The following is a 24,886-nucleotide window of genomic DNA, read 5'->3' as shown; positions in this document are numbered from 1 at the left end:
TTCAGCAGACAGCAACATGGGTGTCGCAAACCTGGATTTGATGTCTTGTCCAATAACGACAATTGAAACTGTAAGAGTACTATAGCCAGCATTAGTAATTATGGATACCAAGCTTCATGCAAATTACTGTAATTATGTGTGGGATTGGACTAATTAGTTATACATGGAGAGAAAGCACTGAACTTCTGGGTAGAAATTCTGAACTTCTTTTTGTGTCTTGCTACCTGGATAATGATATAATTGGCGCATGCAATGTTCTCTCTACCAGGGCTGTCTAATTGCACAGGAGTCTTACAGAATCACTGTATTGACTCGGGTAGATAGTGGGCTTTGAAGTTATCTATCACTAATACCCATATTTCAACAAATAGTTTTCTGTTAACATGAACATTCTGCAGCAAGTGAATATTGTCCCCAAAGCACAATAGGTGCTTCTAGGGAACAAACATCATTCTTGAGTTTATCTCTAGAAACACGCACATACTGCACTCCTTTGTTTCTTTCAGTACTGCCATCCCCAGAATCTCTAGAAAGCATTTTCTCCCACATTCATTGTCTCTAGAATCACCCAGGAACATACAATAAGGCTTTTCTCCTTAGGCTATACTTCCAACATTGAATGTGTTTACACACTGCTTTCAAAAAGAGAGAGGTTTGTTATACTGAATGTCATTTAGTTAAATCTTTCTGTCCCTCTTCCTGTTTAGAGACAAGAGAGAAGAGAAAGTGAAGGACGTCTCTGGAGATAGAGAGGTAGAGAGAAAGGACAGAGAAGAGAACAAGCTTTGTTCTAATCTAAGCAACTCCGACCCCTGCTGAGATCTCTTCTCTTAATGACTTGCTAAAAAAAACTTGTCTTATCAAATCTATTTAAAAGCTCCCCACCCCACACACCCCATTTGAATAATTTACCAACAGAGGTAATTTGGGACCATCCTGATGAGATTTAAAAAAAAAAAAGCTTTGTGATTTTGTGATAAGAAGAAAGCTTGAAAGTATTGAATTTAAGAACAGAGGGAATAGTTCTCAAAGGTCCTTAGATCTATTCTGGTTTTGAAAGAGGCCTCCTAAAGACACCTAATTACAGCAATGGCCCACTTAAACACAACAAACTCAAGGACAAAATTCCATGGAGTATCCATTACAATTTAATCTATATTTAACTTACCTATTAGAAAATTTTCTTACCTTGTTATACTTTAGCTTGGAAAAGACTACTTTTAATGAAGTTACTGAGTGAGTGAACAATTAAAATATACCCTGTGACACTATCCATATCTGTATTACATTTGTTATCTTCATAGAGCAATCGTCTGATATGCTGGGTAGAGCAAGGATGTAACTTTTGTTGTTCTTGGTAACGGCATCATAATAAGTTTACAATTATACAAGTAAAAATCACATTGCTATCCCAACTCCAATCCCCAGGTTCTAGAAGGATCCAGAACTGCAGTCCTAATTTGACACATAGGGTCCTGGAGGATTTAGACTAAGAGCCATAGGCTATAACCTGAAAATAGACAGAAAAGAAATCCAGTCGAATTTTCTTAAGGACTTCTGGTTTGGGACTCACTCTGGGCTTATACTCACTCAAAAACCAAATAAACTTTCATCCAGAAAGGAAATGAATATCTGAACATCGATGGTATGGCTGGGATGTAGCTCAGTGGTAGAGTACTTATGCATGAGTCCTTGAGTTCTATCTCCAATATTGAAAAGAAAACAAACCACTAAATCCCCAGGAAAGGTATGGGGAGGCAGGTACTCAACAAATGTGTTATCTGAGGATGGTAAGAAAACATGCAAGAAAGACGTGATGGAATGAATGTTAGTACTTCCTATGAAAACCTGGTGGGAAACATGAGTGGCAGAGGAATCCAGGTCACCTACATGATTCTCATGAGCTTGAGAGCTTGTTGCTAAGGCAGAAGGGCCCTGCTCCTACTTAAACACTGCAGTGTAGGGAAGAATAGCTTATGTAGATAATGGGCCAGAGAAGATTTTGTTTACTGTTGGCTTTTTCAAAGTTTCCATTGGAATCCAAAACAAACATTGCATCAAATGCATTAAGCTCCTGGATTAGGATCTAACTGAACATTTGAGGCTTAAATGCTAAGTAGAAAATGTGTCCTGTGAAATTTCAGCAATGAACATCACAGAAGTGTGCCCAGGGAAATAGAGTAAAAGCCAGTGCAGATGTCAACAGCTGACAGCCTCAACCTGAAGAAAATCCAGAATCTCTAGTGGAACAGTGTGCTCTCACTATAGGGTAATTCCTTCATGCATGTGAAGGGACCATAAAATGACCAAACAATACCACATCTAGGACAGGAGGTTAGATGCAGAGCTAGGACAAGAATAATATCTAGGCACTGAGCTCCATGTAGAGTAAAGCAGCCAAAAGAGGCTATTATTCCTCCTCATACCTTTGATAGCAGGATTAGAGTCTCAACCAGCACTGGGATGAATGAGGAATTAGCCTGTCTGCCCTAGGCCTCAGGACTGACATGGTAGGCTCTAAGAGAGGGCTGTCAGCCTAGAACATTCCAGGTTTTACCTATTGCTCTTAGAATAAAATTTCGAGGACTCTGAGTTATAATAGGACTGCTGTTCTAGACCCTTTTATAAACCTGGGGCATTGGAGTTGGGATAGCAATGGAGTTTCTACTTATACCTCTTAATCTTTCTGATTTCTTAGTCTCACTGGAGAATACTTTTTGAATGCCGCAAGTTCTTTCAAGACAGAGTCTCAGTTTGTATGGCAGATCCTCTAATTTGCAGTCTTCCTGCCTGTGCTAGTTGGAGTCATCAGAGAGGAGACTCATTCAGGGAAGTGCCTCTAAAAGCTTGGGTTGTAAGCATATAAGCTTACTGGGCATTTTCTTTTTGTTCTCTCTCTCTCTCTCTCTCTCTCTCTCTCTCTCTCTCTCTCTCCCTCCCTCCCTCCCTCCCTCCCTCCCTCCCCCTTCTCTCTAATACATCTGTATCTTTTTAAACTGATTACCATTTTCTCTCCTTCCTGTCCTCTCATTTCCTTCCTCTAACCTACTTCCCCTACCCCCACCCCATTCCCCATCCTTTTCTCCTCAGAGGAGGGGAGGCTCCCATGATATCAACCTGCCTTAGTATAACAAGTTACAGTAGAACCAGGAGCATCTTTTATTGCCTGCACAAGGCAGCTCAGTTAGGGGACAGCAAGCAATGGAGTCAGAGAGAGCCCTGATAGAGTTGTTAGGAGACCACATTAAGACCAGGGTGCACAACTGTTACATATGATACATAGGGGGCGTAGGTCCATCCCATGCATGCTCTTCGTGGTTGGCAGTTCAGTCTCTGTGAGCCCCTACGGGCCCAGGTTAGTTGATTCTCTAGGTTTTCTTATGGTGTCCTTGACCCCTCTGGCTCCTTTAATCCTCCCCTTTACCCCCTTCTTCACCCCCAAGATTCTCCCAGCTCAGCATGATGTTTGGCTGTGAGTTTCTACACCTGTTTCCATCAACTGCTGGGTGAAGCCTCTCAGAAGACAGTTATCTAGCCTTTTCTCTGCAAGTATAGCAGAGTAACAATAACAGTGACAGGGTGGGCTCTCTCTTTCTTGGCATGGGTCTCAAGTTGGGTTAGCATTGGTTGGTCACTCCCTCAGTCTCTGCTCCACCTTTGTCCTTGCACATCATGTAGGCTGAACAAATTGTGGGGTGGTGGTTTTGTGGGTGCATTAGTATCCCCATCCCTCCATTGGAAGTCTTTCCTTATTACAGGAGGTAGCCATTTCAGGTTCCATATCCTATTGATAGGACTCTTAGCTAGGGTCACCCTCATAGGTTCCTAGATGTCTCTCTTTTCCTAGGCTTTTACCTCATCCCAGAGATGCCCCTCACCAACCAATGATGAGGGAGGGCTCACCCCATTGTTGGCTCTCCAGTCCTGGCTTCTATATGATGAGGAAGTCAGTTAGTGGTAACCCATGCACGGCCTCTGCATCAGTTCCTGCATCCTGGTTCTTGCTCTGTTAACTTCCTACCCTGATTTCCTTCAGTGATAAACGATGTAGAAGTGTGAGTCAATAAATCCTTTTCTTCCCAAGTTGTTTTGGCCATGGTGCTCCATCACAATAATAATACCCATAACTAAGTCACTGTCTCAGCCTTCCTGATCCTAGGATTATGGGTATGCACCAGGCATGCCTGGTTTTGTTTTGTTTTGGTTTTCTTTTTTAATGCCTCTATAGACACCGGAAGAAGATAAGCTACAATAAGATACAATCCTTGTCCCAAAATGTTCTGTTAGAGAACTATAATTTTTACTTAACTAGAAAAGAAAATGTTGTTTTTTTTTTACTTATGTTCTTTAGAAATTTTCTTTATTGTTTCCAATCCAGCCAATTATTCTAATTAAGGCTGCTAGATTCATGATTCATAGGATGTCTGGTAAGATTTCAACTTCAGGTAAATATTGAACTGTTAGGTATAAATACACCCAAGTGTTGCATACATGCTTTAAATGTGAGGAGTTTTTGTTGCATTTAGAAACACATCGAGGCTGGGAGTGCCGCTCAATTGGTAGCGTGCTTACTTAGCATGCGTGAAGCATGAAGCCTTGAGTTCTATCCCCAGGAATGTGTAAACCGGGTGTAGCAGCACAAAACTGTAGTCCCAGCCCACAGGACGTGGAGACAGGATGATCAGTAGTGTAAGGTCATCCTTGGATGTAGAGTGGATTTGAGACTATCCCACCTGTCCCTGTCAAAAATGAAAATAAGGGAATCGTGTGCTTTAATTTATCTTTTCATAGTTTCCATATACAGCAAATAAAAACACGGGTTGCCCTGTCAAATGTGAGATAAAGATGTTTTTAGTGTTTTACATGTGCGTTGAGAAATTGTGCTTTATCAGGTGGAAGAGATGGTTCAATAGCCATGAGCACTCACTGCTCTTGAGAGACTCTGGGTGGATTCCATTCCCCACACCTATATGGCCACCTATCACAATTTCTAACTCCAGTTCCAGGGAATCTGACACCTTCTGGCTTCCAAGTACACGTAAGCAGACAGATGCATAGACATAAAGTAAAGATAAATGAAAGACCTTAAAAATATCATCTGAAGTGTAACAGAGACTTTGAGTTTAAACTCTGTAACAATATATTCTTTAATCTTTTCATCTTGTTAGACCATTAAGATCCTTGATGAGCTCATGGTATAAGAAACTGTCTGTATGCCTTAAAGTTTGTATTTAGCACTTCTAAACCTGCTTAATTATTGGAGATGGGCATTTTAACAGTAAATGGACAGTTATTATATACTTTGGTTTTTTTATTAAGGTAGCCTGACTTAAGACACGAGCATAGTGTTAATATTGGGAAGGGAATCAAGTAAGAAGAAAAGAATTGGGAACCTGGCCTGTCTGGAGAAGACGGAGGCCTAAGGAACAGTTTGCAGTCCATGGTGCTGCGCAAATCTCACCCACTGTTTTCCTTCCTTGTTGCAGATACGTACCCTGCACCAAGATGGATACCACAGTTCTCTGAAGAGCAGCGGGAAGCTCACTCATGGTGTCTTTCTCTCCATGTTCCTGGCCGTCAACTTCCTCCTCAACAGTTCCCTGGGGTGTTTTTAAAAAACATGATTTGATAAACTATTCCACTGGTTTTCCTTTATTTTTTGCAAAATTGCATGAGTTACACAGTGCAGCATTCTAGTCCAGCCTTGCAGATGCCCTGCCTGTGTGCCAACTCGCCCTCTTTCTCTGGGAACAATGGTCTCAAACAAGACAGCTGGTCGTAGTCTTGTGAAAGACACGGGCTGGAGTCCTAAACCCTCAGCACCTCAGAAGGTGAACTGACCGAGAGCTGGCATCCTCACAACTTAAAGGTGGGGTCTGCTGAGGCTGAGAGGCTGTAATACAGCACGCCTAATATTCCGATAGAAGAGGAAATATGAATTCCGAGGCACCGAGGGAAGACTGGGTAAAGACTCAGGAAGATGCCAATGTGAAAACACTGACGTGGAGTGGTAATACCGGAAACAGAGTGCCAGAACCTGAGAAGCAAGAACTTCACTACACCTTTCGAAGGGTCCCTCCTACTGGCATATTAATTTTGTTTGTCCTGCAGCTGTAGGAATGGCTCAACAGTTAAGAGCACTTGCTCTTATAGAGGACCCAAGTCTGTCTCCCAATACCCACATGGGACATCACATCCGTCTGTAACTCAAAGTTGTTCCAGCAGATCCAATGCTCTCTTCTGGACTCCATGGGTACCAGGCACAAGGTGGTGCACATACATTCATGGACGCAAACAGGCATATACACAAAGTAAATACATTGTAAAAAATCTCTTTATGTGTTTAGATTCTCTAATCATGAGACAGTAAATTTTGTTCTAAGAGACTCAGTTTGTCATTAATTTAGAAAATTAATATTGTTGGCAATTTCTCTAGGCTCTACCCAAGAGCTACCTAGCGACAGCTTGCATTACTGCCCACCAGGTACGAGTCAGAAGTCACGCTTATAAGAAGACTGCTTCTCACTCTCTCTCTCTCTCTCTCTCTCTCTCTCTCTCTCTCTCTCTCCATCTTTTCTTTCTCTTTGTTCCCATGTGTTTCTGGCTGGCCTCTTCCTCTCTTCCTTTCTCTCTCCTCTCTCCTTCCTTCTCTGTCCCTTTCCTTTCCCCACCTCAACCTCTTCTCCAGGTCCTTTCCCTTCTCCCAATAAACTTCCTTTTCTTCTGGGCCTATTGCATGGTGGTGATTCTTCAGGAGAACACCTTGGCTGGGCCCACAGTTGTTCCCACCCAGAGTTTTATAAAAGACAATAAAGATAACACCTGACTTGTCTTTCTCTTGCTGTGACATGTCATTTTATGTGACATGAGTTTGCTTTTGTCACTATACTAGCACACTAATGCAGAGGTTGTCAACTTGCAACCCTTTCACAGGAGTTGTCCATGATCATCAGAAAACACAGAAATTCACATTATGATTCACACTAGTAGCAAAATTACAGTTGTGAAGTAGCAACAAAAGTAATCTTAGGGTTGTGGTTCACCACAACCTGAGGAACTGTACTAGAAAGCCTAGAACCACAGCATTAGAGGGTCATGCCTGACTCTCTTGGCTGTCAATGGCTGACTCCCAACACTTAGTGACAATAAACAGACAAACAATAACAGCAGCAGCTCTGGGAAATGTTCCATAAAGCCCATACCCTCCAGGCTGGTGGAGTCGGTCCCTCATCTGTACTTGTTTAGAGGTTTGTTTACATCTCTCAGCTAGCGTTATCGTGTGCTATGACTTTTAATCTGTTAAGCATTCAAGGAACTTTTCAAATCACTGTTAAGTGCCCACACAGAGCTAGGTGCTTGCATGCTGTTATTTAATCTGGTTGTAAATTCCATATGAAAACATTTTACAACTAGGGAAATGATGTCAGAGGAGCTGAACAATTTGCTCAAGACCACTATATCCTAAGCATCAAAGCCAAGCTTCAAGTTAATTCAGTCTGATTCTGCTGTTAGAACTGTTACCTACTTTGGCACATGTCTCCTTTCATGTGCCTTCCCCCTACCATTCCATGGCTTAGCGCCCCACTGACAGCGGTACTCAATACAGTCTGTGTGGAATTGCAGACTATTATACTGCGTTCAGTTGCCATAACTATAATGTAGGTCATATGTCTTGGGTGAAAAGGAACACAGGGCAGAGGAGAGACAGCAGTTTACTAAGGGGTGGGTAAAGGTTTTACATGAGTATGTGTCTACAGCTGACCACATGCTCATGTGCTGGAGAACACTATTACGCTGTTACATTGTTACTAAGATAAGTAATACATTTCCCCATTTATTACAATTTCCCCCAAATTTTAGCCGATGTTTTGCTTCATTCTAAATATCTTTTCCAATATCTCCACTGATCTAAATTAAGAAACAGCTAGGAGAATGTTTCTTTGTGAGAACAGAGATAGTAGGCTTTCCAATAGCAGAAGTATTAGCACAAAATAAATGTTTACTGAAGAATTACAAAGTGCAAGTTGGTATTTTCTTTTTTTTTTCTTTTTTTTTTTTCCCGGAGCTGGGAACTGAACCCAGGGCCTTGCGGTTGCTAGGCAAGCGCTCTACCTCTGAGCCAAATCCCCAACCCCAAGTTGGTATTTTCTTATTACCTTTTACTCTTTAACAATGTCATGCATGTATATAATTTACTTTGTTCATTCTCCACCCCCATTACCTTTTCTCACACCCATGCTGGTAAACCTCTTCTTTCTAATCCCCCCTCTTATTTCCCTGTGTTCTTGTTTGTTTTCTTACTTGTTAGTTTAATTAGAGTTTCTTGCATGAGGAAGAACAGGGGCTATTTACTGGAGCAATGGTACCTTACCAGTGTCTACACTACTGAAAGAGAACCCCTTTGTTATCCCTATTCCCACTCCACCACACCCCATTAACCACCCTCACCATAACTACTTCTCAGGGAGGGATGAGACCTTAGGCGCTCGCACCTCTTTCTTTCCACACTAGAATGCTGAAGGACACCATTGGGTGCAGGTCTCAGGCAGGTAACAACAGCTGCTGTGAGTTTATGAATGTGAAGTTCACACCATGTCGGGGGAAGCATTTTATGACACTGCTCTGCGTTATCTGGGTCTAACATTCTTTCTGCATCTTCTGCAAGACTCCCTGAGCCTTGGAGGAAGAAACAGAGAGGTCCCATTTAGGGGTGAGCTTCAAAAGCTATTTATCCCCAGCACTTTGACCCATCACAGGTCTCTCCATTAACCATTAGCGAGGCAGTGTGCTTGAAGTAATGATTAAGCATATAGTTGATATCATTAGCATCCTAATGATGATGATATCATCTTTCCCTTGGGATATTAGTATATTGAAATATTCCGTTTTGATACTTTTGAGATCATAGTGTTCTTTTATTTCCTGTGTCCTCATGAGGCACAGCATAGTGCTGTGATTATAAGATACAAGGGTGCCTTATGGAGGAGAATGGTGTGTTCAATGAAATACTTTCCACATCTTGGATGCTAGTAAATATAAGGAGGAAAAAGAGGAGTCAGATACAGGCAGAAAGTCAACTACTAGTGTTTATTTGTTTTAACTGTAAGACAAGTCAACATCTCTTGTTGACAACAAAATCTTGCTTGTTTCCCTTCTCAACAAGAAAGGGTCTATGGAAAACATCTGGGAAACTAGTTTAATGCTACGTTGCTGCCCATTATTGCCAGATCACTTTGTCTTAAATATTCCCTGCCCTGAGAATGAATGGCCTTCATTTTATTAACTAGCTTATTAGTAATTCATTATTTATATGTGGTATCGCCCCCATTTCTACACACTGTGCCTGATTGACACAGTCAGCATTTCTTTCCCTCAGAGAAAATTAGAACAAAACATCAAGTTGTTGCCTACTCTGAACTTCTGTGTCCTCAAACATAGATTCAGGATCTGTTTTCATCATATCTACCATAGTCATATAAAACAACTAATGAGAAAAATAAACAAAAAGTCTATTCATCATATGTTAAAATTTATTATTGGCCTGCCATTAAAAGTAATTGATTTGGGCCTCAATAAGTAAATTCACAAAATATGAAAATGGGAGAGTACAGAGTTGAAATGAATAGCTGCATATTCATTCAGGTCCATCAAGAGACCATAAGCAACTAGACATCAATGTTGAGATTATCTGGCTAGTTTACTCATTGGAGCAGAGAAATTAAGGATTTGTCCATGGAATTGAAAGAATTCAAATTTGGAATGATAAGCATTCCTGAAAGTGGCTCTAGGACATTTCAAGACCAAGTTCTGAGTTTCCAACTAAGCCTTAAATGCTTCATCCTTCTTGCAGATTTACATCTCGTGTTAAACAAGAAACAAGAACAACTGAGATTTGGCAAGAGAAGAAAAGATCAAAGGCACGACTACCTAGTCTATTTTGCCAACAGAGATTCATATGCAAAATTCCCATGATATCCACCTGTAGTGACAATGTGCTGTCATGAATAATTCATCTAAATGCGCATCTCTTCCTTCTTCTCATCTCTGCTTTCCTGGCTTTCTCTTGCATCTGGTCCTTCAGAGGCAGTGCTATTTAGAAAGAGCAAGGGGAGAGTAAGGAACAGAAAAGAGTGTAGTGGAATTCAGAGTTTGTCGTGGGAACTGCCAAGTGTTGAATAAAGTATAGAGGGCCTTTAGGTCTGGTTACATGCTATATCTGCACCTGAAATTGAATGTTCCACAATTGGTCAAAAGGTATTCCCTTAACAGACACTTTATTTAAAAGATTTATTTACTTACTATATATTATGAGTACACTGTAGCTGTCTTCAGGTACCCCAGAAGAAGGCATCAATTCCCATTACAGATGGTTGTGAGCCACCATGTGGAAATTGAACTCAGAAACTCTGGAGGAGCAGTCAGTTCTCTTAACTACTGAGGTTGACACAGGGTTTCTCTATGTAGCCATGACTGTCTTGGAACTTGCTCAGTAGAAGCAGTCTGTCTCTGTCTACTGAGTAAGGCTCAGTAGACCTTAAAGGCATAGGCTACCACTGCCTGGCAACAGAAGCTCTTATGGAATAAAGAAGCTAATGCTTATAAATTATTTATTATTTATTATTTATTATTGTTGTTGTTATTGTTATAGTCTTTTCAGTGACACCCTAATTACTTAGTATCTGTAATTTATAAGCAAAGTATTTCATACACAGAAAGTTATGTGACATGATCAAACTTGTATAGCATTTGGCAGGATGGATTTGAATTTGGGGCTTCTGATACTATGTTCTTGACAATTTCAGTATTTCTTCTATTTTCCCAGCATGCTCTGCTCTCTTCTAAACTTTCATACCCCCGGAGCCATGGTTGTGTATACTCTAGATAGGGATAAAGCCAGGCACGATGGTGTGCATCTGCAAAATCAAGGCTTCAAAAGCTGAGGCACAAAGATCAAAAGGTCAAGGCTACCTAAGCTACTGAGTAAGACCCATACAACTCTTAATCAATAAAATAAAATAATAAAGAAACTGAGGATGATCTAGATGGTCCTCTAGTACCCCCAAATGCATAAGGCCTGTCTCTAATATCTCTTTGTAGAACATCATCAGTCAGTTTACTTCTGTATATGTCTAACTAGCTTTATTTTAATAAAGTAAAGAACAAGCCATAGAAATAGAGTGTTGCAGAATCTCAGAGCCCATCACGAGATAGCTCATAGGTGCTTCATTCATTGATTCGTCTCTGTTCTAAATGTATCTTATCTTCCTTGTATTTTGAATAACCTGAGGTTTGTTCACAACAACAAACTGGCTTTCCTTTCTTGTTTCCCTTTCCTTCACTCCCTGCTTCTTTTCTTTCTTTTTACCCTTCTTTTACTTCTCCCCCTTTCTCCTCTCCATCCTTCCATCCTTTTCTTCTTTTTTCTGTAGAGTACTGGGGAAACCCTTTGCCATTCGACCTCCATCCTCAACCTTAGAAATTTCCCTATTAGCAGTCAGAGGAGGATGGAAGCCACCGCTGGACAGAGGTGGACTGCAATTGGCTTGGACCAATTTCTCATTCACTCCCTGTTTCCTAGGTACTGGTGCAAAAATATAGTTAAGTTTCCATGTTTAAATGAGTCTTTCTTTTCCTCAGGTAGTGATGTTATATAAAAATAGTGTCTGTCACTGATAAACCCATTTGCTGCTAAGCGGACAGGCAGTGCAAAGATAAATATGCTATCCAGGATGGGAGAGTTGACAGAAACCATGGACAGAACCAAAGAACTGGCCAACCCCCCTGAGTTCTATGCCTTCTCTCTTTTGTTTTGTTATTTTATTTGTATGGTTTGACAAACCACCCTAATATCTCAGATAATTTATTCTGGGTTGATAGTTTCCTAATATGGAGGTAGGGATTCTAAATCATATATTCTCCATTCCTGCCCTCAAATTAGAATTTATTGGATTGCTAATATATTTCAAAGTTCTATATTATATGTTCTAGAAAATACAAGTCTCTCACTTCTAGGCCTCTTTTACCATGGAAACTCTAGTCTTGTCATAGCTTGTGTGATCACCAGTTATCATTCCATATGGATCAGACCTTTAATATATGGAAGACAGGAACTATATAATGTGTGGATTAAAAGAATTCTGGGACACAAATACAAAAGACCCTAGTGCTTGGTTGATACATTGGTCTCTAGAAGAGCAGTCGTGTCCTGGCTCTTGGAATAGAGGGACAGAATGGGTACCATTCTCTTATCAATTCACTCATTCTTCCTTCCTTCCTCCTTTCCTTCCTTTCTTCCTTCCTTCTTTCTTTCTTTCTTTCTCTCCATTGTTTTAAAACTTTTTCAAAACAGAGCTTCTCTGTGTAGCTCTGGCTGTCCTTGAACTCACTCAGTAGACCAGACTGGCCTCAGACTCAGAGATCTGCCTGCCTCTGCCTCCCGAGATCTGGGATTAAAGGCGTAACCCATCACCACTCACCCAGCCTGCAGTTCTCTTTCTTTGTACCAGATGAGGCTCAGGTATAAGAGTGGAAGGTGGAAGGACGGAACAAAAGGCAGAGTCTGGCTGTTGGAAGAGATAGAGTTAGAGGGCAGCTTTCTTCTGAAGCTGATGATGGTTCTAGACCCAGGAAAGCAGATCTTTCTTCTGCCCTGTCAGTGGTTACCACTCTGTGAGAGTTAGATATGTCAGAGTAGGAACTAGGTCAAGTAGTCATGCATACTGTATTGATTATTAAGTTATACTTCCATTTATATTACAGTATACTTGACAAACTTCTAATAAATAGTATATAGTGCAGATCAAAAATAAAAGGGACCATAATATCCCACTTCAGCACACACATACACAAAGGATATGTAACCAATTAGGTATAAACAAACATAAGGTGATGGGCATTAATATAGGAGAAAAAGAAACAATCCTTTTAAAATCAGAAAAGGTTTGTACCATGTTGGTGGCAATGCATGGACTGATGATCCAAAAAATATACCTTGCACATGGTCTTGACATAAAAGAGACCAAACCTGGGTCTCTCAATCCCAAGTGTAAAATGCATTTTAAAAGATAAATCATATCACCTTTTTGCAAAGAGAATGAATGAACTTATATGAGACAGCATACAGAAGAATATGATATGGAATATGAAGTAGTTTTAAGAAATGAAAACCTCGCCACAGTGTAGGGGAGTACCAGGGTGCGGAAGCGGAAGGGAGCGGGTGGGTGGGGAGCACAGTCATAGAAGCAAGGGGAGGGGGATGGAATAAGGGATTTCTGAGGGGAAACCGGGAAAGGGGATAATGTTTGAAATGTAAATAAAGAAAATATCCACTAAAAGAAAAGAAAAAAGAAAAAAAAAGATTACTAGAAGTTCATTAAACTTTTACAACTTGGTGAATACTAAATTCCAATTCTATGTGTGTCAAATAATATACACTTAAGAAACTTTCATATTTTAAAAACTAAATATTGAATTACATGTACACATTATATTTGTTGTAATTTCAGTTTTTTACTGTATGATAGTACTAAAATATTGTGCTGTCTTTTATGACTTGTTCTGTTACAACCAACACAATTGAATTGTGAATTTTTTGGCAGCTTTGCATGGTGACAGGAGATAGATTCAGTGTTAATTAAATCCATCAACTCAAGTGTTAGAGAAAGACAAAAAAAAATAAGAAAGAAATGAGAACCTCGAGATGGCTCAGTGGTTAGGCACACTCGCTCCTCTTCCAGAGGTCCTGAGTTCAATTCCCAGCAACTGCATGGTGATTCACAACTGTCTGCAACTCCAATTCCTGGGAATCTGACACCCTCACCAATGCACATAAAATAAATAAATTATTTTTAAAAAGGAAATGAAAACCTTATACTTGAAGAAAGAAGGAGGGGGAGGAGGAGGAGAAGGAAGAGGGAGAAGGAGAGGAAGAGGGAGAGGAAGAAGAAGAACAACAACACACACACAATTCAACTGGAAATAAAGATGTGGGGAAATGGGTTAGACTTGAAAGGAAGAGTATGTACTAAAATTTGCTTCTAAAATAAAATTTCACAGGAACTCCTAATTACAATAGGGGTAGACAAGTACAGATTTAGGGATGAACAAACACCAAATTGAATGTAACTTAGAAACTCGTCGCCATGAAGATGAGCCACCCCTATCTTATGATGGCTGTCCCCCCTGTCTCTGGTGGATTGGAGCTGCTGAGTACTTTAAAAAGAAACATACTCTACTTGTACTTTGTAGGAATTTTCTCAAGAGAAAGGATGAAGTTCACTTCCTATCCAACACAATTATCACCCAGTCCTACGTTACTGCAGATCCTGTATGGTTCTTTTGCTCTTTCCCAAATTAGATGTTTCTATGCCCCTCAGAGGAAGAAATGGGGCTGCTTACAAAAGTATGTAAGCTAGGAAAGAGCATTAAGCTACACCCTTTTCCCAGTTACTATTACCTTTAACTTTTTCAAAAGCCCTTTTACTGGGTAAGCTGGACAGCCTTCTCATGATATTGACTGCTGAAATGTAGTTTATTGCAGTTGTAACTGGAATCTCCAAGCTCCAACTTAGAGTCAGGTTAAGCTCTCCAAGTTCCAGGACCATTTACGGGAAGCTCAAAGAACAGAGAGACTTGGTTTCTTACCTTCCCTAAACCACCTCATTCTGCCCAGTGAGTGGAAGACCCAAGAAAGAAGGAGGCAATGACCATTTCCAATCGCTGGATATTTCAAATGTCCTTGGCAGAAAGTCCCCCCGGGGCTTCTGAACCTGTGGTCTGAGGTAGCTGTAGAAGCTGCTTGGGACCTCTGCAGACACCAGGGTCTTGGAGAAGCTAACAGTTTCTTTTGTGGCAATTCTCAGCTCTATCCCACTCCCATTGTTGCTCAAGACTCTTCAGAGAGTCCTAGATGACCTTTAGCTCCTGTACTAGACCCCTGACACAACCATGTCTTAGGAAGTCACATTGTTCTTCCCCATCTTTTGGTCCTAGGCACCCACAGGTGGGACGGCACAGCGTGAACCTGGCCACTTACAAAACTGACAGAAACAACTGTCTGAGGTCCCAGCTACCAAGTCTGTGGCACTATGTTGTAGCAGCTGCAGCAGACGAATACTCCCGGGAGAGCACGCGCCTGCCACGGTTGATGATAACTACTGCAAATGCCTCCTTTCTGATTTCCTCTGTCTTCCGCTTGCCTTGGATTAGGCAGTGGCTGTGTTCATGATGGTATCCTTGGCAACTGGACGTCATCTTCATAAGAGCTTCAAATGTGCTCTAACAGATGGTGTCAACTTGTGGCTATGCCTGCAACTGTAGAATAAATCCCATTCAACATTGTGTGGTTTCTATCTGCACAACAATGGGAATAAAAATCGCTTGGCTCGCTCGAGTGGGCTTATTTTCTCTCCTACACATATATAATATATGCATATAGTCTCCCAGTTATTGTAAATTCCATGATAACCAAATGCCAAAAAGAGCCCAGCATTGTACTTGCAGGTCAGAAGAAATAAGTGCTTTACTTATTGATAAGTGGCTTCTCCCCTTAGTGACACAGCCTGAAGTGGCACTGTCATCTACTCATGTTACCTTGTAGAATTCACAAGCCTTTGCTCCCAGGAATATTTAAATAACTACGCCTGAAAGAGAGAGAGAGAGAGAGAGAGAGAGAGAGAGAGAGAGAGAGAGAGAGAGAGAGAGAAGGAATTATTAGTCACACAGAACTTGCTTACAAGTAAACGCTAAGTGAGTTTAAATTATAAGGTTTCCCAATAAGCCAGAATGTGATCACACCAAACACCATTTGAAGAAGCCACAGCACGGTCGCACCCATAGCTTCATTTTTTTACCCCTTTTAATTTTCGTCCCACATTCTGGTGTCTCCATTTTCTTTATGAGAAGATGCTGTCTGGAAGCTACAATTGCTATGGAGTGGTAACAAGGGGACCTCCACAGGCCACAGATTCTCCAGTCATGAGCAGGTGCAGTCACACCCCCTCCACAAACAAAGATATTTTGTTTGAACGGGCAGGACGTGGAAGAATGGGATGTATTAATAGCTAAAGAGCGTCTTTATTAACAGTAGAACAGCTGGCAGTTCTATGTGGCAGCGCTCACTCCAATCCATTTTATCCAATTGCAGAACTGTAAGCGCGCTCCACCAGGGAACTAAGGGGAGCCCACGCAAGCAATCAGCCATTCAACAGCACTCTAATTGCTTCACAGTTGGAAGTGTGTTCTCCTTAGCCACTGTTATTCTTATGGGGGAAAGGGAGTTGTTGGTGCACTAGCCTATCTGGAATCAAGAGCTGCTGCTAATGCACTAAAGGGCTCAGAGACACTTCCTTTGTTTTACAAGACCTTTCAAGCAATCCTCCATGGGGTGCCCCTAGGTCTCTGCTGATCTTCAGTCCCCAGTTCTGGGTGCCAGGAGGGGAGCAGAGGCAGGGGGCTTCCATGTCTTTGTGATCTCCTAGCTGAAGCAGTTACCCTAAAAAAGGAAAAAAAATAAACTCCCAACTAGTAAGGAGTCTGTCAGACCCTGCTTGAGAGTCTCTCTTCAGGGCATCCTGCGGAGCTGAACAATAGTCTGGATGAGTCAGTGCAGATGTCTAAATGCCTGTGTCTGGATGCCAAGGCTGGGAGCAGTGGGAAGAGATTGGGAAGGGATCCTTGTCAGGTATAATCAGGTTACACAGGTGAGAGGGGAAAGGAAAGAAGCGATCAGAAAGTGGGTAAAGGCACAGTCGAAGGACACATATTCGAAACAAAAACCAGGACAATATGGGCAGATGGAGGGGGCGGAACTCCTTCCCTCCATGGGTGTATTCATCAAAGAAGGTTCCTGCCAACTGTTAGCAAAATCACTTGCAATGTCACGTACAGGAGGCTGGGCTGCTGTCTTATTCTTCATCAACCGGTTCCTTCTCTTCATGTGCTCGTTTTTTTATCAGCAGTTCTTGCAGCCTAAGGAAACACTGTTTGCAGAGCAGTGTCTCGCTGCCTTTTTTTTTTTTAACAGAGTAATTCCTATTTGGTGACTTTTCCGAGTGTCCTTAGGGGAGAATATTAAAAGGCTCTTGGCTGTGTTTAGCCCAGACAAATAGAGGCAGATATGAAATTATAAAATCTTCCTTATATGCGAGGCTTTCTTTGTTCTCGCTGATCATGTGAGGACAGGGAGACTCTGAGGAATGAGAGATATTGTTTAGAGTTTCCCAACCGGATTGCTGGTCACTTTACTTCTCTCTGGCTGCCGTAGGCACTTCCTATTTTGTCCTTGTTAGCATGTAGCTCAAGGTAATAAAATCATAGGTTACTCTCATTTATCTATCCCCATTTTGCTAAATTGCCCCCAAATGGATTTCAGACACGTTTTTCCCTCCATTCCTACTGATAGCACTTTCTGCATAAAGAAGCACATCTCTGGCCACAACAATAGATTCAGATAAAATGGAAATCATTGTTGAAAATAAAATAGACCCTAGAGAGCTCAGGACAGTGAAAACCACCCGTCCATAAAGAAAAGTGGCTAATGCTTTAATAAAAGGCATCAAAGACACCGGGAGGCCAGACAACAGAGAGGGAAGGAGGCAAAAGGTCGTGTCTTTAATAGATGTTCTTTTATGTTGTGTGCATGATGGGTTAAGTTTTCAGAACAGCATAAATTCCCCACAAGAATCCTTAAATTCTCAGCCTCCTGCCAAGAGAGTGAAGATGTGTATGCATCTGTTTGGAAAGCTCCCAAAATGCGTGTGCAAAACAGGCCAGGCAGCACCCACTGCCAAACATTCAGCGGAGCCCATTGCGCTCATGCTGTGGAGGGCTTCATTGGGTGGCTTGAAGGCACCTGCAGACAATGCAGGGAAGACCGGAAGGAGAAGATTTTTCTGGCAGCGGAATGCCAGGGTATGCTCAGAATGGAATAAACAAATGGACAGATTCTTCCCAACTCCAAGAGGATATTTAGAGGAACATCCAAGCTAGCATCATCTGCACACAGGATGGAGTCATCGCTCCTAGCCACTTAACAGTATTTTCTTCTTGAGGGGTCTGTACTGAGGTCAAAGGTGGTTTCTTTGGCCTCTGAGAGCCACTGCTTCTTGACCAGTTAAAGTAGCATCTTCTGGGGCAGGGAATATGTGGAGCATTTCGGGGTTCAGACGCACATATTAGTGGAGTCTCTGACTCCTGGGTTTGGTTTTGAAGTCATACTATATGCAACAGTAGACAAGTTACTTTACATACTGGTCTTTTCGTGGTCCCTGCCATTCTCCTTTTTTCCCTCCCACTAAACTCCAACTAAAGTCCACGTGTATGAACATTGTATTTTTTTTTCTTTCTCCTAGGCCTCAGCCCAATCACCTAAGTATGTACCATGTCAATATCATGAACCTATGTAACTCCCAAGAAATATGTGAACACTTTGTACGTGTATGGATGCAGGTAGCTACTGTATCAGCTACATTCTTAACGAGGTAATATAGACATTCATCTTGGAATTTATCAGACAGGAACATATTTTAAATGTCTATTTAAGAGTTCCAGTGTTTTTGAATGACAATCACAGTAGGCTTGTGAGACCAGTGGGCAGTGCAACATATGACAGGAAAGGAGGTTTTCTTTACATCGGAGGACTAATTGATGTCTAGTAAAACGAGAGTTCAAAGGGAAGCTTTGAATAATGTTGCATTCCTACTGAGAGGACCACAAACTTCGTGTCCCATCCAGATTTCCTAGAAGTGAGCAGACCAGCACTGTGAACTTCCCGATTCTTACTCATTCTTCAGTGTAGACTACATATGAACCCAGTATGATGTCATCCACATTTGCTCATCCAGTCCTGCTTCTAGGCTGCATGTAACCATGTATCACAGGCTCGTCTGTAAATTAGGGAACCTGCATGGTTCTGGTTTCCTCTTCCACATGTGGGGCACTGATTACTTAATGATGGAGAATTCCTCCAACCAGGAGCCTGGCCTAATTCTGTGTACCAGATGCAGGATGCTCTGTGGGTCCCGGGGATGCTGGCATAACGGCTTCCTATTTGGGAGATGCTTAGATGTGATGGTTAATACCGAATTGCAACCTGACAGGATGTAGAGCACACTTGTGAGAAATACTCTAGATTACATTTGCCTCTGGGCATGCCTGTGAGGGGTTTTCTTGCTGGGGTTAATTGAGATAGGAGCACCCACCTTAAATGTAAGAGGTACCTTCTGGTGGGCAGCCAGGATGAAAGGAATTTCAAGAGGAAAGGTTTGACTGCTTGCTTGCTTACTTTAAAGTCCTTCTGTTGAGTTCATCTACCACGGTCATATCTTGATGCTCCTCCCACTGCTGTGCTCTGCTGTCACCGGAACTCAGCTCCTCCAGCCTTCTTCTGGATTGAAGACCAATAGCTTTTCAGCAATCCTTCAGGCTGGATGACTCCAAAGCAGATTGGGTTTTCTGAGTCGTCCAGACTTAGGGACTGAGCTACCCTAGTTCTTAGCTTCATTAATGTGAGGTAGCCATTGCTGGACTGTCCAACCAAACAGGCAAATGCTCTTTTAATATAAAGTCAGTCTTACCAGTTCTATTCCTCCAGAGAATGTACACACAGTGGGATAGACAGTATCTTTGAACATACGATCCTATGTGCTGCTCTTGTTAGGGAGTACTGAAAACATGTGCCTGATGATGAGTTACTCTTATTTTCGTCAGTGAGTTGGGTGTATCTTTTATGAGCTGACTTCTTTGTTCTTTTCCCACTACACAGAATAAGAGGGGGACATTTTCCCAGTTGCACTGAGTGCCTTTGTAATTCTTGTAGGCTCCATCTGTTGATTCAATTTGGCCTGTAATGTGTGGTCTCTGGTGTCTCAGAGCAAGGAACTGCCAGCTTCTTGCAGCGAATGGCTCTTCAGCTAATGATAACGCTGACTAAAGTGAGGAGTGCCAGGATACACACACCACTGAGGCAGCCCTGTACTCCATCACCAGGTTCATTCAGCTTCCAAAAGTAGATTTCCCCAAATAGCAAATGGGTTGACTAATAGCTTATGATGCCTCCATTTAATGGGCAACCAAGTCCCCAATAGAATGAATGATGGAGTACTGTATTTATAGACTCGGAAAGATAATCATGTCATAGTCATAATAATGTTAATATAAAAATTAATCTTCTTGTATAACATTACCAGTATCTGTATCCTCATATATTTCAATGAGCAGACAGTTGTCTGGAAAGTTGTTCGTGAATTAACAGTGGCCACCCCTACATAGAATTTGATAAGATTTAACATGTTTCTTCACTTCTCGCCATGACCAAACTTTATGCTTGGTAGCAGGACAAAGGAAAGCTAATTTCATTTAAGAAAACTATGTGCTCTGTTTTATGTTGAGCAGCACTGCAATCCCCCTTCAGCAATATTAGGGGCCATTAGCCAATGTGTGGCTGAGGCATATCTTACAATGAGGCAGTCATTGAAATACATGAAATATATGAAAATATATGAAATATATGAAAATATATGAAATATATGAAAATATATGAAATATATATACCTTGCTTTTCCATGAGACCAAAGCATCTAGCAAACCAACAGCCCAACAAAATTAAATTTCATACATCTCACAAAGGGGCAACGCCCATTCTAAGTTCTACTTACTGCCCGATTCTACATCCAGAGACTCCCATAGTTATAACCAACACACAAGCACCACGTTTGCATAAAAAATTTCGAGTAGCTCAGACACAATTGCCATGGGAATTTCAAAGGTACGTAAGACTCTCGGGGTCATTTAATTCAACAGTCCCTTCGTGCACACAGCTCATATCCAACAAGGACTTAGCACATTTGTCTTTTGAAATTTTACAGCCAGACAGAACTCCTAGGAGAAAAGAACAGGCCTTGTACTCTCTCTGAGGATATGTTGAGCACACAGTTTGTCTGCATTCTCCGCTTCATCTCCACAGGTATTGAGTCAGAGGGACAGGGTGGGAAGCAGCAGAGACAAGCACCCCAGTCGTTCATTTCATTGAGAACCATGTAACTATTGAAGAACTAGGAGGGACCAGTGCACCTGTGGCTGGGTAACGATGATGGGATCAGAAAGGAAGAAAAGAGAGAGAAAGGAAAGGGATGGGAGAGCTCACAGAACAGGAAAGACATCCAGAGGAGAGGTACATGTTAGCAATTAGGATGCTTAGGAGAAAGGACATGGAGAGTAAGCAGGATGTGTAGGAGAGAAATTCTAGCCTTTGGAAGGCCACCATCCTGGAGCTTGAGTGGAGGTGCACACATGCTCTTTGACAGAGAAAGTTCAGGGTACAGCAAGCTGGCATCACATCACGTTCTATATTCACTCCACATGTGTAGTCACTACTTGGCTGTTGAGGCCTTGTTCATCACATCTAGCAAGGGAATAACCATAGAGATAATAGGGGTCTCAACCTGAAATAGCAAAAAGTCCATGTATAGACTTCCAAGGCATGCAAATTTGGATGGTGGAGACAACTTTGTTAACTTGTAATTCAGTGTTGCCTGTGACTCTGAATATAGTTAAAATGTCACCTCAGAATCAGAAGCATATGCAACTTTGACTAGTAAAATCAATGCATCGTTTATTACTGTGCTAAATAGTAATAAACAGAATCTTGTTTATTACCATTACTTAGTATGATTATGGCATTCGATTCCCTGATCGCTCCATCAGAGCATGTTTTTATCTATGCACACATATTACAATATCACAAATGTATTTTTGAACCATCTGATAAATATATTTTTTATGTAATTTATTTCCACCATAGTTTCTCAGGATCATGCGTGTAAACACATGATCCTGAGAAAAGGTCTAATACCTTCAGCAATGCCCCTGGCTCAGAAAGAGAAACTCAGTATCAGAGAAAACACTTGTCCTGAGGGCATAGAATCCCAGCCCTGTCCTGGGTAGTCTTAAAGAGGCCATGAGCTTCTTCTCCATGTGACTGGCATAAAATCCTCAGGCCTTAGGCCTGAACTCTGGCAGCCATGATGACATATAGCAATAAAGAAATAAAAGGCATTTTACTAAGATTTACTAGTAAGCTCGGTAATAATTTGACAAGATTTCTTTAGAAACCTAAAACACTATATCATTTTGTTAGTATAAAATATTGCATTTATATTTATATTTAGAAAAGACCTAAGTATGTTAGGATACTTGCTCTGGGCTGGGATGATGAAAATATCCACAGTTTGACAAACGCTTTTGTAGTGTTCATGTTCTGAGGGCTCCCATCTGTCCCATAGGTGCGCTCGTCTCCTGCCCCAGCGTGAAGAAGTAAACACCCATTTGCTCCAAGCAATTGTATTTTGCCCACATTGTCTGCTCTGTCTTGTGCTTATAATACACTCATGTGACAGTTCCATCCAAATGGACAGATGGCAGCGTAAGAAAAAAAAAACACAACCCAGAAAAGCTCCATAGTTGTGGGGTTTTGTGTTTTCAACAAAGACCGCACCTACTCAGCTCAGCCTCCTTCAAGGATCTATCGAGTGGGGCTTCTAGCAGATGGTTCTGCCACGTCAGGCCCACAGCTGTGTGTTCCTGGCATAGGAACAATGTTTGAATTCTTTACAGAAATTTTGTAAGATATGTTTCTTGTTGCCTTTTTATGAATTTTATTTGGTAATTTTTTTTTACACCATAAAGAGTCTGGAGACCATATTGAGAAAACGCTGGCAAAGAGAGCTATTTGTTAGCTAGCCAGATTTATTTAAAGAGGATCAATCAGATATAATTCTGGGAAAGAGGCAGCCCATGGCACAGACTGCACATCCCAGCAAATGCATAGCTTGATCTGCAGCCACCTCAATTTCTCTGCTCCGTGAAAAATCAGATGCCTCTCTAGTGTTCACAGCCAGGCAGGATGAGGGCTGGAACACTTGCTTTCTGAATGTACAAGATACGTAGCTTTGCAGTCTCAGGGGGTGGACTGGGGATGTAGCTCACTTATAAAGCATTAGTCTAGTGTGTACACGGCTGTGGATTTGACCCCCAGCATCAGAAAACCAGGCCAGATCCGATCCGAACTAGACAACAGAAGTAGGAAACATGCAGATTCTTTTGAGCTAATAAAGTGTAATCCTCCCCACCTGCTTTCTGAGAGCTGACGCCTGGATGCTCCCACTGACAGTCTGACAGACTTCTATTTTTCTCTCCTACAGTACATCACGAGTGCAGATTCCTTTACCTCCACTACCGCAGTTCCCCCCACCCTACTCCTGCTACCTCCCTTCTCCTCCAGATCCACCCCTCCTTCATTTCCCTTCAGAAAGGAGCCAGCCTCCCAGGGGTTAAACTAAAGACAAATAAGAATAAGTAAGACTAGGCACAAGCCCTCACATCAGGGCCAGCTTTACTCTGGTTCCACTCTGGAGAAGTCATGGGTAGTTTCTATGTCCCCAGCATTTCTCCTCAGTGACAAATCTTTAACCTTGTCATGGTTTGTGTGTTTTGTCTGTGTCTGTGTCTCTGTGCCTGTGTGTGTGTGTGTGTGTGTGTGTGTGTGTGTGTGTGTATGTCTGTGTGTGTGTGTGTGTTTCTGTGTGTGTATGTCTCCATGGGTGTATGTCTGTGCCTGTGTGTCTCTGTGTGTGTATCTGTGTGTGTGTATGACTCTGTGTTTGCCTGTGTATGTGTGTGTCTGTGTATCTGTGTGACTGTGTGTGTGTCTGTGTATTTGTATCTGTGTGTGTGTGTGTGTGTGTTCTGGGTGTGTGTCTGTGTATATCTGTTTGACAAGATTCCGGGCCCATTTGAGCCCACTCCTCCAAGATAACCCATCAAGTCAGAATTAACTCAGAAATAAAACACAGTTCTCTCTAGTCTCAACTGCATGTAAACTTCATCGGGGTCCATGGATGGATTTAAAGATTCCTGTCGTGGTCACTTCCTTTCAAGCAGAAAGGTAAAAGCTTTGTGGGTTTTAAAGCTTTGGCTTGTTTTCTAATAAATGGCATACCGGCCCTCAGGAAACTCCATCACTGCCGACTGGATCCCTCCGTCCTAAATCTAGTATGTGACATAAATGGAGGGCGATTCCCACTATGCTGTAAGGCCCCAGGGATTGCTACTGTTATCAGAGAAAGAGGTGCAGCTTCCCGGCCGTTCAGTAGTGCGCAGGGATGTCTGCCGCTGCAGCCCGCAGTCACTCCAGGCTCTCGTCAGGAGCAGTTCCTCTGATTGACAGTAGCTTGTGACCAGGGTCAAAGCCCCGGCAGCTGCGTGCAGGAGCAGATTCTTCCTGCTCGCATTTGATAGCCACAGTTAAAGAACCTGCAGGGAGATCCAGATTAATGGCTGTAACCGGCTTTCTCTTTCATGATTTTCTGGCCTTTTCATTTTGTTTGAGATTGGATTTGAAAGTGAACTTTGTTCCACATTGTAGCCTGTGGCAGCAGGCAAATGAGATGAAACACAGGGAGGCATAGCATGCCTGCTGCACACACAGAACGCGGCGGGCAAATGGAAATGGAAATGACAACGGTGGCTGGGGCTGGGTTTGTTTTTGTTTTTGCTTTTTAATAATAAGGGCTAAGCTTCTGCAGGAGTTACTGTGGGAGGGCGAAGGGTCCAGAATTTACTAGATTCTTTGAGCGATCCTAATGGGCTTTCCTGGAAAGAAATTGAAGCCAGTTCCAAAGTACCCGAGCAAATATAAAAATCAAAGAAACGGTTATGGCTGCAGCTGCAGTTCGACTGCTTGCCCGGGACACCCACCTTCTGGGTGGGATGTATGTTAGGAATCAGGAAGCTTTGTAAGCTCAGTGACTGGAATGGAAGCAAGAATAACCAGTGGTGATCACCTGAACAGGACAGTACAGACTTCAAAGGACAGACCACGGCATGGCCA

The 24,886-nt window shown here is 42.0% G+C and overlaps 1 long non-coding RNA gene across 1 annotated transcript in view; it reads left to right on the top strand.

The window, feature by feature from the left end:
- The window catches only part of LOC108348793 (uncharacterized), a 29,011-nt gene extending 22,625 nt beyond the window's left edge, over positions 1 to 6,386 (top strand). The window contains exon 3 of the long non-coding RNA XR_015643132.1: positions 5,487 to 6,386. This is a non-coding gene — a long non-coding RNA (uncharacterized LOC108348793). The remainder of the gene's footprint in view (positions 1 to 5,486) is intronic.
- Positions 6,387 to 24,886: the final 18,500 nt, after the last annotated feature.

Source organism: Rattus norvegicus, chromosome 18 (assembly GCF_021556685.1).
Source record: "Rattus norvegicus strain SHRSP/BbbUtx chromosome 18, alternate assembly SHRSP_T2T, whole genome shotgun sequence".
In the NCBI taxonomy this organism is placed as follows: Eukaryota; Metazoa; Chordata; class Mammalia; order Rodentia; family Muridae; genus Rattus; species Rattus norvegicus.
This window is presented reverse-complemented; position numbering and strand designations above follow the sequence as displayed.